At 38.2% G+C, this 17,516-nt stretch overlaps 1 protein-coding gene and 1 pseudogene across 3 annotated transcripts in view; one reads left to right on the top strand and one right to left on the bottom strand.

Annotated features, from left to right (window-relative positions):
* Nucleotides 1-17,516, top strand: part of Immp2l (inner mitochondrial membrane peptidase subunit 2) — an 872,509-nt gene that overhangs the window by 257,122 nt on the left and 597,871 nt on the right. The gene's annotated exons all lie outside the window — the stretch shown is intronic.
* LOC105943683 lies at nt 6,360-7,075 on the bottom strand (annotated as a pseudogene).

Genomic DNA, 17,516 nt, shown 5'->3' with positions numbered 1-17,516 from the left:
TGCAACAATACCTTATGCCCTAAAATTACTGAAAATTTTTAAATTATTTTATTATTATTTCCTTTTGATTTTTTGAGGTAGGGTCTTGCACTAGCCCAGGCTGATCTGGAATTCACTGCTAAGTCTCAGGGTGGCCTTGAACTCACAGCAAACCTCTATCTCTGCCTCTCGAGTACTAGGATTAAAGGTGTGCACCATCATGCCCGGCTATATTTTTATTTTACTACAAAACAGCTGACATGTTGTAATTACAGACTTTATTCAAGGTGTTTTTTCTGCTTGTAATGTTCTGTTCTGATTTAAAACAGTTAATTTTGATTATCTCTCATGACTTATTGCCTTCTATAACATCTAAATCAGTTATCTAATTTCTGAGCTCTTATAGCACTTCAATACATATTCCTGTTTATTATCTGAGATGTTGTTTTTAAAGGACAACGATAGTTCTTGTTTATCATTGCATCCTAAAATCAGGCATGGTATTTGTCACACAGTAGTTCTAAGTAGCAGTTGGATGAATAGATAGAAGAGCAGAAATGGAGAACATCATACAGTCCACAAAGTAAGAGTAAAATCAGTTTGTAAACTTTCAGCACAAGATTCCCTTGATATCTTTTAGTTTTTGAAGTGAGTATTTGGGGATAAGGTGTAGCCTTGCAGCCGTTGTTGAAGGCCTGTATTGAGTCTATGTAAGTGCTCATTGAGCACAGGTCATGAACAGCTGCTCAATGGAGAGTATAGCTACTTTCTAGGATTCAGACAAATGGTTTTAGTATGAGTAATATTAAAGGGATAGTGTATGATTCAGAAATCCACTAGGTTTTGAGGCAGAGTAGCACCATGAATTTAGTTGAAGTATGTTGTCTTGGAGGGTTCATAACAAGCTGGGAACGAGCTGTAATGGTCTGAGATCAACTGTGCAGAAGCTCAGCTACAACTAAGCTGAATCAGCACATACCCCAGTGCTGTGACCTGCTGAGTACATGAGAAGTTGAGCTCTGTATTTTCTGTCAGTGTCTCAAATTGGACCTGAAGTCAAGTTTGTGTGGTTCCAAGGGGTAAGGGCTAAGTGATTCCATCTCAAGAAACTGGTGCTGCCCTGGCAAGCTTCTTTCTACTTTAATTCACTTTTATTTAGCTTTGTTTTTATAATTATAATTTAATTTATTTATTTGCAAGTAGAGAGAGAGAGAGAAGAGAGATAGAAAGAATGGGTGCACCAGGGCCTCTAGTCACTGCAAGCGAACTCCAGATGCATGTGCCCCTTGTGCATCTGGCTTATGTGGGTACTGGGGAATAGACCCTGGATCCCTTGGGTTCACAGGCAAACGCCTTAACCACTAAGCCATTTCTCCAGCCCTTTAATTCACTTTTAATGTTTATTAATTCACTGCAGTTTTTTTCAATAGTCTGCATAGCAGCCAATCAATGCTAATTCAGACTAATTATATCTACTATTGTTATTCATCTTATAAGTCCTTGCTATTGAGGTAGTGAACAAGACACATTGATTCCTTGAAGCTTAGATGGAGAGGTAGATGCATAATAATCAAGTAATTCTAAATGCCATTTATTTTATTCAAGAAGGCAATGAAGAGTACCTTGTGAAAATATAGTACTAGTGACTTAATTTTTTATGGGGAATCAGAAAATATTTTCATTAAATATAACATTTAAACTGAGGAGCAAGGGATGAGTTTTCTGGAAAAAGCAAGGTTGAGAGTATATGAATAGTCAATGTATGCAAAGTTCCTGAATTACATATTGTGAGAGATAGTAGAAGTTCATTTTGGCTAGGTTGAAGAGTTTACACAAGATAATATTTAAGAGATTTGATAGCAGATCTTAGAAGTGACAAATAGGATTTTAGCTCTTATTCTAAACTAAGAGACATGAGAATCTGTTAGAAAGTCTGACCATCAGCATGCTTCCATTTAAAAATATTTCCTCTGCACTATAGAAAATAGATTGAATGGGGAAATAGAAAAGGATGTTTGATTAAGAGGCTACTGTACTGCTGTGGTCCTATTGAAATAATAGTGTTTGTCTACCACCATGGGATAGTGGAGAGGAAGTAAAATGCATAGAGTGGGAAGATATATATAACAGAATAGACAGTTTTGTTAAGTTATTTAGATGTGGCCATAGAGAATATAGTTAAGGATGATCTCTAAACTTTGGATTGAGCAATTTGGTGGATGGTGGTAAATTTTTTGCAACCAGAGACCCAGCAACATGTTCAAATGGACAATTGGATAGAAGGGCCAGATATGGAGCTAAAGATCTGGGTGTTAGCAGGTGTTTGTTTGGGTGTATTACCCAAGCCACCTGTTCCCAAGATGTGGTCCTCAGGCCAGGAACATAGGTGTCACCTGGGAATTTAGACATGCACATTTTTAGGCCACTAGGAAGAGATGTGTATGAGAAACTCTTGAGTGTGGGGTATGGAATCTGTATTAATATACCTTCTACATGATTCACACATATTTTGAAGACTAAAAATGTCTGGCCAAGGCAAAAAAGGTAGAGTGAGGAATGAAAGACTGTGAGCATACATTTTCAGTGTATTATTTAATTCAAACCAGTCTTAGTTGGTGAATTTTATGCCATTCCGTGTTTGATATTTCCTTCACTTGGGCATGTGAGTGGAGATTGTGACACTCTTAGCAGGAATTATATGGTCTTTAGACTGTACATTACACAAATGATGTTTTAAGTTGTTTGTGAAAGGTACGTCCCCCTTTTAGAGATAACTATTTTAGTATGCATAATAAGTGTCAAATTGTTACATCTTTCTATAGGACTTAAGAAAAATAGCTGAGTAAGAAAAGAAGCAAATATGTATTTTCATTAAGTAGAGTTCTTTGTGGGTCTGACTTACAGTCCATGCTTAAGTGGAACACAAGTCTAATGTAGAAGCTGCTTTGATTAAACTCTTTACCTGTGAAGCTTTTTTCCAAAGGGCAGGGTACGCTTTGGTAAGGCTGTCAGTGTTGGTTTTGACAGCTAATTTGCTCAGATAATAGCATAATGTTTCTTCTCATTTGCTTCATTTTTTAAAAGAGAAATTTCCTTTGTAATAAACTCTGATAAATACATGAGATAATTGATGATCCATACCTGCCTAAAAAGAATTCAAGTCTAAATCAGTACTCATGATAAATGGAATGCTTTTAGACTCTTTGATCCTGAGATTGTATTCTGTCAGTATGCTAAAGAAAATGCTAAAGCTTCTGAACAATGAAAAGCATATCAGTGGAAGCAATTTTTTTAAAGGCAGCACTGAAATTTATCATAATGAGAGGCAGGTGATAACTTTTAAGTAATAGAATCTGTGCTGTGGTACATTCACTTGATTTTTTTTTTGACAGAAGTAGTATTTTTGAAAAAATAAATTCCATTTTTCAGTGCAACTCCACTCTCACTCATTTAATTAGCAGCCGTATTATAGACACTGAAAAAAAGCAATGGACTATTTTTTCAGATCTGTGAAGACACATACACACACATGTGCTCACACACTCATGATGTAATAGAAGGTTACACAGGTTAATAACATGCAAAGACCACAGTGAAAAGGAAAGGTACCTGAGCTGTATCAAGGACATGAAAAATTAGACACTATGAAGCAGGGTTTTCTAGAACAGAGCATGGTATGGGCTTCATTAAAGAGCAGGTATAGGTTGCCCCAAATGGCACAACTCTAGGAACATTCCTACCTGATTTTTATTAAGTAAAATAAAATATACTCGTTATATAGTGAGTATGTATATGGGAATTCTTCTTTCAGATAAAACAATGAGATTTATGTGGTTTTATCTATATAATTCCATGTTTTAGGGATATAATTCCATAATTTATCACCTTTCTTTGATGTGTACATAGTTGTTATTTTTAAATTATAGTATATGCTAACTAATTAAAATGTGCATTTAATCTCATATACAGAGAACAAAGTACTGTATTCCTAGTGTACTATAATAATTATCTATAGAGATTTAAAAAATGTTTTGTTTATTTGAGAGAGAGAGAAAGAGAGAGAGACAGAGAGACAATGGACATGCAAGGTCCTCCATCCCCTGCAGACAAACTCCAGATGCATGTACCAACTTGTGCATCTGGCTTACATGGGTCTTGGAAAATCAAACCTGAATCCTTTGGCTTTGCAAGCCAGATCCTTAGCTGCTAAGCCATCTCTCCAGCCCTATAGCAACCTTTTAATGTGAATACAACTTTTAAATCTCAAACTAAAGATGAAATATGTGGTACTTTCTTTGAAGATAAAGGTCACATTGCATTTCAAACATATTTTTTACTTGATACTTAGTTTTATAATTATTTGCACACTGTCATACTTTTCAAAATCATGTATGTCATTTGGCTTCAAAGCCCTTTTGTTCCTATGGATATATTTTACCTATATAGATTATATTTTTAATGCTTCCTTATGTAGCATTTGAACATGACGAGACAAAATGACAATACAAAAACTTGAAAAAGTTTGATACTTATTTTGAGAAGGAATTAACTCAGATAAAAGTATTTACTGGAAATGGGAAGATGCTACTTGTGATATGACTTTTCCAGTGAAACCTCCATTTCCCCATAATCTCTGTCCCAGCATGTAATGAAACCACGAGTTGCTATGTGATCTCAGGTAGTTCAGAAGATAGAGGAAGCATAGCAGAGTCTGGATCCCTGTCTCTATGTGATGTCTCCTTTTATGCTGTGTGCAGTCACTGGCCCTTGTTTCACCTACTTCAGAAGTAATAAGAAAACGGGCAAGATGTCCAGTGCCTCCAAGGTACCAAGGCCCAGCAAAGATAATAGCTTGTATAGAAATGTGAAATTTTCTTCATCTCTCTTCCCTGGTGTTACAATTTCCAGTTCTGTTTTTTGTTAAGGTTGAAGTTTTGAAATCATTAAGTTTACCTCTTATACCATTGAGTTTTCCATTGCTATCATCACAAAGCTGAAACCCATTACCGAAAGGTTGCCCCTGGCAAAACCATGGAATAGGTAAAGTTTATCTTAGACATCTGCTACTTCCCTTTTCTAATTCTTCCTGCTCCTACTACTTCAGGCTCTTGAGTTCCAACTGCCTGGGAGGCTGGCCACCCTACCCATGACTATCTGCCTCCTAATACTCTACTTCTTTAATTATGAGCTTTGTTAAAGAGATTTGTAGGGGAGTTATAGATAGTATCTAAGTGAAAATCTGTAGTGAGTAGGACTTGAAAACTTGATGGGTAGTTGATGAGTGAGAAAACCCAGTGTGGAGATCTTGTCTAAATTAATAGCAATTATTTAAGTGACTGATCCTTTTTTTTTATAAGTATTTTTATTTATTTATTTGAAAGAGAGAGAAAGAGGCAGATAGAGAGAGAATGGGTAGCCACTGCAAAGGAACTCCAGACGCATATGTCACTTGGTGCTTCTGGCTTATGTCGGTACTAGAGAACTGAACCTGGATCCTTAGGCTTCACAAGCAAGTTCTGTGAAGCTATGTATGCAGTCCTAAATGACTGATGCTTTTTGTAAGGCTGGCAATATTTATGATTTATACCAATTAAAGTGTATATAAGTAGATAATATAGAGGCATGGATGGGTCAGCATTTACTTTATTTTTCTTTGACAAATGTACTCTTTATTGATATAAAGAATGAACTAAGACTGTTTTTATAACAATGGCTCATAAACTCATAGACATGTGGGAATGATCACTTTTTAAAAATTTTTTAGTTTTCAAATTAACCTTTATTTGAAAAGAAATTACTTTTCCCCATATGTATCTTCTAAAGACTCTATACATAGCCTGCTTAACTGATGTTCCAATACCAAAACTGCAAACAGCAAGATATACAACTGTTTTAGGTAATAAATAAACAATATTCACTGATTAAGAGAATATTTAAGCATCAGTAAGTTCAACACACACACACACACACACACACACACACTCATTTTAAGTGTGTAAAGTTTAACATTTGTATTTCAAATACATGTTTTAGAAGGAATCTACAAGCTTTTCATGTCTAAAAAGTTAGTTAATTTTTAGGATTCAAAAATTGCATTCATCAAAAGAAATGTCCAGTATTTTCTTCTGTAACTTCAAACTTTCTACATTTTACTGTTCCATGCTTCTCCAGACAAACCTGATGAATGAACTACTTAACGTGTTATCTTCCACAAAAAGAAAGCTAAAAAAGGATTTTGTAAATGCAGATCTCTAATAAATGTCTAGAGTTTCACAAAAGCTTCAAAAAGACCATTTCTGTCCTCATATGATTAGCTAGGAATTCTCTGTAAAGGTAAGAAAATTCACAAAGCCTAATACCAAGTTTCCTTTTTTTTTTTTTTAACTCAAGATGCTTAATGACTCAAAATGACTGTACTAAGGAGAAGGTGATATTCTGTACCAGTAGTCATAATCTTCATATCTGTCATATCCTCCATCTTATCCTCTATCATAGCAAGAATCTCCATGTCTACCACCTCCACTGCCACCACTGTGAGTTGGCCTGCCCACGTAGGTCCATGGAGTAGGTGTGTGTGCTCCTAATCCACGAATTCTTCTACCATCCAGTTCCATGCCATTTGCCTTTTCCACAGCCTCCTTGGAATCATCTAGTCTCTCAAAACACACAAGAGCAAATCCACATGATCTGATCATAAGCCACATTGACACCACTCAGTGGTCCATATTGAGAAAATACTTCACGAAGATCTCTCTCTGTTGTGTACAAAATGAGGCCAAGCACTCAGAGACAAGTGTTGGGATCTGGATGTGCCTGGCTGCCAGTATGTCTTCTCCAGTCAGACATTGGGGAGGGACTTGGGCTCTACCCTGATGTACAGGACCTACTTCCCGATCATCTCTGAGCATGGGACCAGGTGAAAATACCGCCATAACCTTGACCTGGACTTGGATCTTGATCGAGAATGGGATTCAGAGTGTTTGGAAACCCTTGCTGGACTACCAGAGCCCAACCTGCTCTCCCACGTTACACGAGCAGGAGTCCCCGTTGGAAATTTCCACTGAGAGCGACACTCTATGCCCTCCACATCACTCATCATGGCCTGCGTGGCTCCGTAGAACTGAATGAGAGACAACAACAGAACAATCTGGGCTCGAGGGCCGACAGCCTGAACAACCCCTCCGCTGTCTGGCCTGGGGGAGGAGGGAACAGTCGCTCCTCTGCCGCCCACTGCTGTGGGCTCACCAGCTCCAGAAAAAGCTGATTGCTATTTTTTTTTAGCATTTTAATTTGTGGTCCATCTTGAGATCATATTTTAATTAACCCCGATAACACCTTTGTGAATTATAAGTATATTATCCCTGGAGAACAGAACATAGAAAAATGAACCATAATATGAGAGCTTGAGAGAGAAAAAATGTGTTGCCCTTATTAAGTCTGTTAAAGATTGGGTTAAAGACATAGCTCAAGGTTAAGAATCTCCTGCTAAGAATTTGCCCAGTAACTCAGTGAGAGAACTGGAAGAACATCTGAGCTTCTGGCCTCACAGGGCAAAGAGTGAGTGTTTCCTTTGAGGCCATGTTTATAATCATAGTCCCTGACCTCTGGAGCCCAGCGCTTCTAGCCATGCAGCAGATGGCAGGATTCCTCCATCACCCTGCAGTTCACAGCCATAATGCTGCCCAACTGGGACATGCATGTTAAATAATAACAAATTAGGGTTTGTTGAAATCGTGACATCTGATATATTTCAGTAATTTTATATTTCTAGAAGATTTTCTAATTGTTTGTTATTAGCCATTCAAACCACCTAAATTTCCCTAATTCAAAGTCACTGTTTTCTTTCAGTGCTTACATAAATTGTCCATCTGGTAGAACCACACATCTTATCTTGCAGAATTTGTATTTGGAAGGAGGAAAGATTATTTCAGATCTACATTTGGGTAAGGGCCTATGAAAGGTTATAGAAATAGCATATTAGCAATAAGAGAAATCTTAGGGATTAGGGGAAAATTAATTTGCAATTGAGATCCTCAAACCAAATTTATTAACAACACCATTCAGGAAACTTAGTATTAAATCAATTAAGTGTTGCCTTTTGGGAAACAAGCTCTTTGGATCATTGCAGAGCTAGGGCAGAGATTTTGATCTGGGTCACCTGTCCTTGATTCTCCTTTCTCTGACTGGATGAGCTGTGACCTTGTGATGTTGCTTGATTCAATAAAAAAGAGAGCTGCTATTAGCAAACATTCCCTCTAACAGAATCATGCCTGTCACACTGTAAATTATTTCTGGGTGCATGATTTTAACCACCTGAATATAAAGTGCAGTGGCACAACAGGAATTTGGTTATTTTATAGATCTAGAAGAATGATTCTACATCTTGGTTAATTAGTGATTTAGTCTAATCTTATAGTAGGCATATATAAGTCCAATTAACTTGTGATGTTGTAGGTGGTAGAAATATAGTTTATGGAAGAAAATGACTTCCCTAAACTGGTAGCACTGTGGCCAGACCTGTCGATAGAACCCTGGTCCCCTAATCCTATGTAATGTTCATTTATAACAGTATGCCTTTTCATAACTTAGAAAAGGAATCCTAACCTTGTAATTTCTGTTACCACCTTTATATTTCAACCAACTTAGCCAGCATTCAAGTGTTCATTTAGTTTCTAGATATTTTGTGATCAGAAGGTATAGAGATGTAGTTGTGATTAAAATAGACCCAAATCCCTAGCCTCAAGAGCCTGATTTATAGTCAAGAAAGATAGATTGTAGGTACAATAAGTAAGGTTTTCTTGTATGCTTAAATGTGTCTAAGGTAGCTTGCATGGTGGTGAGTGTTAAGGACAAAATTATTGTATGTGGATGAGAGAGCTATTACAATTTTAAAAATAAGGTCTCATCCACTGGTAAATGATTTGTTTACCTATCAAGGTAGACACTACTCTTGTAATGCCTGCAGATAATCTGTATTTCATTTCTGCTTTCTTGACTACAATAAATCTCCATTGTATCTCTTTTGACTACAAATACACATTTCGCATTATGCCCCTACCACTTTTTCATAGTCTTTTTTTTTTTTTAAATAAATGTTTATTCAGCAAAGCAAATAAAAGAGAGCTTGGCATGGACTTCCCTGAAGGGCAGAAAATAGTTCAGTGGGTTTTGTTTTCTGCTGTATAATTTTTGATGCTTTCATACTTATACATAATACATTTTGATCCCACTTCCCACCCTTTCCCAAATTACCCTCTCTCATTTCCCTTCCCCGCACACTAAAGCCCCTGTTCCCATTGAATACTCATCCTTTTCTCAGGTCTTTCTTTTGACCCACTGAGTAAAATTAGGATATCTTGAATGATCATGGATCTGAGGTTATTTTTAGAGAATGGATCCAACACTGAAGAATATCTCTCCCCCCGCTCCCCAGCAGTCATCTCTTATCATGATTTCTGGAGGTGTGGGGGTGTCCTGGACTCCTCCTTTCCTCCCTCATGTACGAAATATGGATAGGCTCAATCTTGTGAAGGTAACTACATCTGCTCTGAGTTCATGAATATAGCAAACTAGTCTTATCAAGAAACGTATTCTGCAGCCTCCCTTCTCATCCTTCTGCTCTTACATTCTTTCTACCCTCTCTTAGTGAGGTTCCCTGAGCCTTGGAGGGCATGGCTTAGATGTCATGTTTTGGGTTGAGCACAGAGTAATCACTTACTCTTAGTAACTTTTCCAGAGATGCAGCTCTGTATTAACCTTCCTTTAGTTTATAATAAATTATCCTCCAGCTCCCTGAAGCTTATTCCATTGCTAATTGTATCCAGTGATCTGTAAACAAGCTGGCTTTAAACAGTCAACCCTTTTGCTTCCTTATTTAAGAGATTCAGGTACCAAAGGATTGGAAGGAATAAGTGTCAGCTCAGGATATTGTCACCCGTTGTCTCACGCCTAACCGTGACACCATGGAGCTTTCCTTGGAGACTTTAAGCCCAAATGAATAACTTTCCTCCCATCAGCTGCATTTGCTTGGGTGCTCTGTGCAGCAGTGAGAAGGTAGCTACAACAGGGTGTTTCCAAAGAGGTTTAGCAAAGGCGGGGAAACCCACCCTAGGTGTGTCTGCTACCATCTCATAGCCTGATGGCCCAGATCAACATTAAGGAGCAAAGGAGAAAGCAAGCCATCACAGGCATTCTTTCTCTCTCTCTGCTTGTTGGCTGCTATGATGTGAGCTCCTCTGCTATGCCACACTCACCCTGGACTAAAAGTGCCCCAATTAGCCATTTTATCCAGGTTTACAGATTGAAATACCATCTGTGTGCTAAATATCATCCACCTACAGCTCTCAATTTTCCCAATATAACCTATTTCCCAGTGCCTTTTCTTCTCCTTAAAAAAAAAAAAAAAAGTTTCATGTAGCCCAGGCTTGCCTCAAATTTGCTATGTAGCCAAGGATGACCTTGAATCCTTTTCCTCTTCTTTCTACTCCCAAGAACTTACATTAGAGGCCTTTTCCACCAGGTGTATGTCACACTTCTTTATATATCCACACTCAGGTGTCCAGTGATGCACTTCTTATTTCTCTTATCATGTGTGTACTTGTGTGTATGTGTGCACACGTGTGTGCATGCACACACACACACACACACACACACACACACACACACACACACACATTAGCTATGCATGGTATGAGTGTGGAGGTCAGAGGCTATCTCAACTTCTACCTTTTTGGAGGCAAGGTTTCTTGTTCTTCATCGCTGTGTGTGCCATGCTCGCTGCCTGTGTGCTTCCAGGGATCTTCTTGCCTTTGCCTCCCATCTCACTATAGGAGTGCTGTGATTACATATATGCACTATCTTATTCAGCTTCACATGGGTTCTGAGATCTGAACCCAGGTCTACACCCTTGAACCACAAGCACTTTACCCAGTGAGCTATCCTCCCCTTCTCATGTCTATTTACATATTTAACTATTCAGCTTCACATGGGTTCTGAGATCTGAATCCAGGTCTACACCCTTGAACCACAAGCAGTTTACCCAGTGAGCTAGCCTCCCCTTCTCATGTCTATTTACATATTTAACTAGGTTTGAAATCCAGTAGAGTCAATGAAAAATTTTCTGCTTCTTATGAGACATGGCTGTCTAGTCCTTCCGGCTGCTGTAAGTTGTTGTTTTATTCTTCTACATGCTCAGTGAGGTCACTTGAATGTACGTCTCCTGAAGACTCGGGGTTTGTTGTTTTGTTTTTGAGGCAAGCCCAACAGACTAGCCTTTTTTTTTTTTTTTTTTTTTTGAGAGAGGAGAGAGAGAAACAGAATTGGTGTGCTAGAGCCTCCAGCTACTGCAATTGAACTCCAGATGCATGTGCCCCCTTGTGTGCATGTGTGACATTGCACACTTTCATCCCTGTGCATCTGGCTTACATGGGACCCAGAAAGTCAATCATGAGTCCTTAGCCTTCACAGGCAAGCACCTTAACTGCTAAGCCATGTCTCCAGCCCTTAGGTGTTTTGTTAAAGCTTGTAACTTGGGTCTCCAGCCACCTGGGTGGAGGAGGTATCACTGGGTTTGTATCCTGGTGTCCAGCACAAAGGTGTGTGCGGGGGCCAGGGCTGAATTCCAGCCTAAAGGTATGCAGAGAGGTTTGACCAACGGGGATCCTGTTTGCTCATGATTTTTGTGTTTGTTAATTTTTGGTGTTTGCTGACTGCTGGTCATATCTCTCTGTGCTTGGAATTATGAATAGGAGCCAGTTTCTGCCATTGTTGGAACTTCCCCTGGAACTGTAAGCCTAAAAAACCCTCTCCCCCCGAAACTGTGTCTGGTTCAGATGTTCGTTCCAGCAATGTGGAACCGTCCACTACACTTGCAGTTATTTATGATTCCTCTATACTTTTGCATGCTCTACATTTACTCTGCCAACAACTATTGCTGGTTTGATCTTAAACCTATTGCCAGAGTGCAGGTATCTTCAACACTCTGGCCTCTAGCTCTCCCAGTCATGTCTGGCAGCATACAACACCTAGTTCCTAACAGCCCTGTACTGCTGTTCCTACTTCTGTGCTCGGCATTCCAGTCTTTTTTTTTTTTTTGGAAATTTTTATTTATTTATTTATTTATTTGAGAGCGACAGACACAGAGAGAAAGACAGATAGAGGGAGAGAGAGAGAAAATGGGCGCGCCAGGGCTTCCAGCCTCTGCAAACGAACTCCAGACGCGTGCGCCCCCTTGTGCATCTGGCTAATGTGGGACCTGGGGAACCGAGCCTCGAACCGGGGTCCTTAGGCTTCACGGGCAAGCGCTTAACCGCTAAGCCATCTCTCCAGCCCTCCAGTCTTTCTTTAAGACTTCTGTGTCAGTCACAGTCTCATACTTTTCCAAACCCATCAGTGCTTTCCATCTCTCAGAGTAGAAGACAGAGGCTTACTTAAGTCATCTCCCCATTCTGCATTCATCTTTTCGTGACACTCCAAATTGATTAGAATACCTCAGCCACACTGGGCTCCCTAACTACACAAACATACAAGACAAAACTGTCCAGTCAGATCCATATAAAGTAAAGATCTTATCCAGTGACATTTTGATTATGAAAGTTTTCCATTTTATATCTGAGTATGATATTTTCCAGGATGGTATATCTCAAAAATTTTAGGTTCTATTGCTATAACTTCAGTTAAGGATATCTTGCAAGAGTCATCTCAGAGACCATTTCTTCTTCTTGGGAAAAAAAGAATCACTAGTGTACTAAGTGATAATTCCAGATAACATGGGGTTTGGGTAGAATTCACTGTCCTTCCTAGCTTTCTACCACTGCCCTTTCATGAGCAGACAGTGCTGCTACGGGACATTGTACTTGTTCTTCTCTTTTGTGGAAATCCACAGGTCTCTCCACAGTCTGCTCCTTTGACTTGTACTGATCATTTTAAGACTCTCCTTGCCTTTCCTGTAAAATTTCAACCTCACTCCAAGTTGCTTCCTTTTCCCCTTTTGTGCATATCTTTGTATGAGGCACCATTACTGCACTCACTCAGCTAGTGAGCAGATGATTTGTGTAATCAAAGTACAAATTCCATGCAGATATATGAGAATATAGGACATTTTATTTGCTCTATTAGGCTTCTTAGGTTTGTGAGTCAGTTTTGTGAGCTTAATAAAGAAACATGATAAATAAATTAATAAGTCAGTAAATGAAGAATTAAAACAAATTATCTTGTGCTTGATTTTTCTCTGGTATGAACTGGCCCTGGGACAATATAGCTTCATACCAGTATTGTAGAATTCTGATTGCAATTTACATAGTCATGTTGTTTCCTCATCTGATTATCTGTTAGTGATCATAAATCTCAGCACTGAAAAATTGAATGTAACATAAAAATTTTAACATAGTTTATTTCATTTTGAGAATATTATTTCAAATGGAACCAATATAAAATATGTTCCATCATATATAATATATACTTACATAACTGAAAAAATGACAGTAATTAGTGTGTAAAAGGTTTTCTCTGGCTGTGAGAATGCATTTTATACTTTAACGTTTACCTCTAGGTTTAGCCAATTCACCTTTTTCTCTTCTCCAACATATCTATTTCTACTTTTTGATCACCAACATTTGAAGGATGACATTAATTAATTTGTAATGCATGTTTTCAAATATCTGCTTCATTTAGATTTTTGATAGAAAGAGACATAAGTGAACAACTCGTAACTATTATTGTTTTATTAATATTTGAAGACAATTTTATACTGTCTTGCAAAGTTGTGAGATTTAGTAATTGCATGTCATTGTGGTGAGAAAATATGCTTTGCTTAATGATTAAATCAAATGTTTTTTGGAAAAGGTGTCTTGAAGATGTATAGGCCATTTAGTCTATACCAATGTAATCATTCACTGTATTGTTTAAGCAAATAAGCTAGTTTAAATAAGCTCCTAATGAGTTTTTAATTTATAGTGAAATGACTCAGTTGGGCATAGACAGGTGTCGAGTGAATATTCGAATAATTTGCCCTGTATGATAACTGAAGAATCATTTGAGTAAACCCCTGCTGAACTAGCTGGACAAAGAATGCAATTATATTAAAAATTAATGCTTCATTATAACATAAAACCAATGCTGCTTGAATTATGATGTGCCAAATTAGGTTGTGGTAAACAATAACAAAATGGGCGATTGTGCAAATGAAGGCACCGAGTTATTTAAACTTGCAGTAGCATGTTTAATGAGATGCAGTGAAAGCAGAAAATGTTTAATTTAGTAACATGTGACCTGGATCAATCTGTGCTACACAGTGATGGGTTTGGGGGCTAATTTTCAGTTAGAACAGAATCACCAAGAAACACTTGTGATAATGTGCAAGGTGAACTCTTTCATATTTGTCTTTGTTAATAGGACAGCTGTTTTTGTCTGGCAGTTTCAGTGCAGAGCACTGTGGGTATTGTGTGAAGTACTGCCAAGCCAAGGAAATTTTTGTTTTCCTTTCCTCTGAGAAAAACAGAAGGCAAGTTTTGTCTTTGGGTTATATTAAGGTTATAATGTAGTAAACATTGTATAGCCGAAACTATGCTTTGCTTTTGTGTGGGATATAGTTACATAAACTCAGACTATTCTTATAAATTGTAAATAATTTCAGATACTTCCCTACAAACCTGGTAGACTCATCTTCTTTTGGGAATGGTATCTGGCTTGGGCCAGAGACCAGAACCAGAAACTGCTGTTTGCCACTGTATTTGGTGTCCTTTAGAGAGGATGCAATATTTGCAAAGTTTTAGGATTTTGGAAACTTGTTTCTCTGGGAATGGGAAAGTACACGACCATTCATGTGTCAGTTAAGCATAAGGAGCTGAATTATTGACGGAACACCTTGAATCCCCTTAGGAATATTCTACACTCAATTTTACATCAGGTTTGCTCTAACCCCAAATACAGCTTTATTGAGAATTATAAAGCGAACTAACAGTGTGTAACCCTTAGCCTGCCCTGACATGGAAAGTGAGGTTAGCAGTTCCAGTGCAGGCCCATGTACCTGCTATTTTTTAGTCGGCCTTTGTTACCTTTTGGGGTGGCTTCCAATCTCTCCACTGCTGAGTGCCCACCTTGATCCCTCCATGTTGTGCTGTGAATCTGGTGTTCTGAGCAGCTGTGCTGGATTCCCTGCCTCTGGGGGCTGAATATGTTCTCCGGAGGGTTGTAGTTCTGTCCATTTGGGAATGATGGTGTGCAGGAAGCCTGGAGTTGTACTGGAACCGCTCAATTGGTCCCATCTGTGTCCCCTTCAGTAGTTCTTCATCTAGTCTCTGCTCTCTTTTTTTCAAATTTCTTGACTTCACAAGGAGGCTGAGGAGGTTGGAAAATCCCTTGTTTGTTCTCTACTCCTGTAGCTGGGTGCTGGATGGGCACAGGAATCTGCATGGATCGAGTCCGAGACCACAAGTGTCTCGTGAGGAATCTGGCCTGTTTCCTCCTTTCTTATAGATCTTAGTCTCCCCTGCTTCTCCACTGTGGGAGATAAAAACCTATACACTTCACTTTTCAGATGAAGAATGTATTTTGCTGTGGTTTTGCTTAAATCCTTCCCTAGGTTGGATCGGTGTGACTCCTATGCAGCCATCTTACTGGGAAGTCCCTAGGTTACTCCTGTAAGTACTTAATATTAATAATATTAATGTATTCTTTGACACATGAAATTTTGCATGTAAAGAAGGTGGTGTTCATAGGAAACACTGAATGTTAGGTTCAAATATCTTCACATTAAAAATATAAGTTATATGCTTCTCAGTTGTAGATGTAGAATATTTAGTAGGCTTGCTTTCAAAGCAAAATGAAGATTCACATTTACATATGCCATTTTGAATAGCACTTTAAAATAAGGAGAAAGAATAAATGATTTTCAAAATGGATTTATCAACATATTATCTACATAAAGCTGCTAATTCTTTATTTTAAAACAAAAAAATGTAATCTCTTTGCAAGGGACCAACATGGAGTATATGTTAGAAATCTCCATACTTTATTCTCATTTAGGAAGAGAAATATTTCATTATATATTATTTTAAATGATGAGGCTTTAGAATTTTACTGCTCAATGAATATTTTTAGGAGTATTGAGAAATACAAAAAGCACTTATTATTTCCCGAAACATTCCTTGGTATTCGTGACATTGAACAATAAGGGTGTAGATAAAGTTACTATGTGGGAGTCACTGTATGGTTAGAAGCAGCCTGTAGATAAAAATCCTCTTTTTATATTTTTTTGAGATTTTTAAAAAAATTTATTTATTTATTTATTTGAGAGCGACAGACACAGAGAGAAAGACAGATAGGGGGAGAGAGAGAGAATGGGCACGCCAGGGCTTCCAGCCTCTGCAAACGAACTCCAGACACGTGCGCCCCCTTGTGCATCTGGCTAACGTGGGACCTGGGGAACCGAGCCTCGAACCGGGGTCCTTAGGCTTCATAGGCAAGCGCTTAACTGCTAAGCCATCTCTCCAGCCCTTTTTTGAGATTTTTTAAAAAACTACTTACTTTGAGAGACAGAGAATGAGAGAGAGAGAAGGTACGCCGGGTTCTTCAGCTGCTGCAAACTACTCTAGACACATGTCCCCCTTTGTGTGCATGTGCAACATTGCAAGCTTGCATCACTGTGCGTCTGGCTATGTTGGGGGCCTGGATATTCAAACATGAGTCATTAGGCTTTGCAGACAAGTGCCTTAACTACTAAGCCATCTCTCCAGCTCCCGCTCCCTTCCTTTTTTTTTTTTTTTTTTTAAAGAGAATTCTCCTGTTTAGTCAAGACCTTTAGTTTGCTCAATAATCAGTAGAAGAAATCTGTACTCTGATCATGTAGAAGTCCTTCTACTCACTAAGTGTGAGAGCTGGATTCATAAGCCACTTAAATTCCCGCTTCACCTCTCTTTGGTCCTTTACATTTTTGGTCGACTACAGGTCATTTAGCTTCCTGGCCCTCATTTAACTCACTTGTAACTTGTGAGCATAACCCATGACTCAATATAATTAGGGCAAAACAACATGTATATGAACATTTTTGATAGTTATATATGGTATAAAGTTGCATAATAAGTATAATAATGAGTATAGTTAATAGAAATTTCATGTTATTTTAAAAAATATTTTATTGTTTTACTTGAGAGAGAGAGTGTGTGTGTGTTTGTGTGTGAATGGGTGTGCCAAGGACTATAGCCACTGCAACTAAACTACAGATGCAGGTACGATCACGTGCATCTGTGACTTACATGAGTCCTGGGGAAATGAACATGGAACCTTAGGCTTTGAAGGGAAATAGTTTTAACTGGTAAGCCATTTCTCCAGCCCAATATTATTTTTATTATTAGGGGAAGTTGCTCTAAAAAGAAGTTTTGTTGTAAATATTTTAAGTGCATTTTTTTTGTAAAATGTGGGACACTACCTATCTTTTTTCTTCGTGAGTCTTCCATCACCCTTTTGTTTTGAGTTCTGAAATTTTTCAATCACTGTGTTTAGAGCTATGTGTTAATATTATGTTTGTTGTATATTTGAGG

This window comes from Jaculus jaculus, chromosome 16 (assembly GCF_020740685.1).
Source record: "Jaculus jaculus isolate mJacJac1 chromosome 16, mJacJac1.mat.Y.cur, whole genome shotgun sequence".
Taxonomy (NCBI): Eukaryota; Metazoa; Chordata; class Mammalia; order Rodentia; family Dipodidae; genus Jaculus; species Jaculus jaculus.
This window is presented reverse-complemented; position numbering and strand designations above follow the sequence as displayed.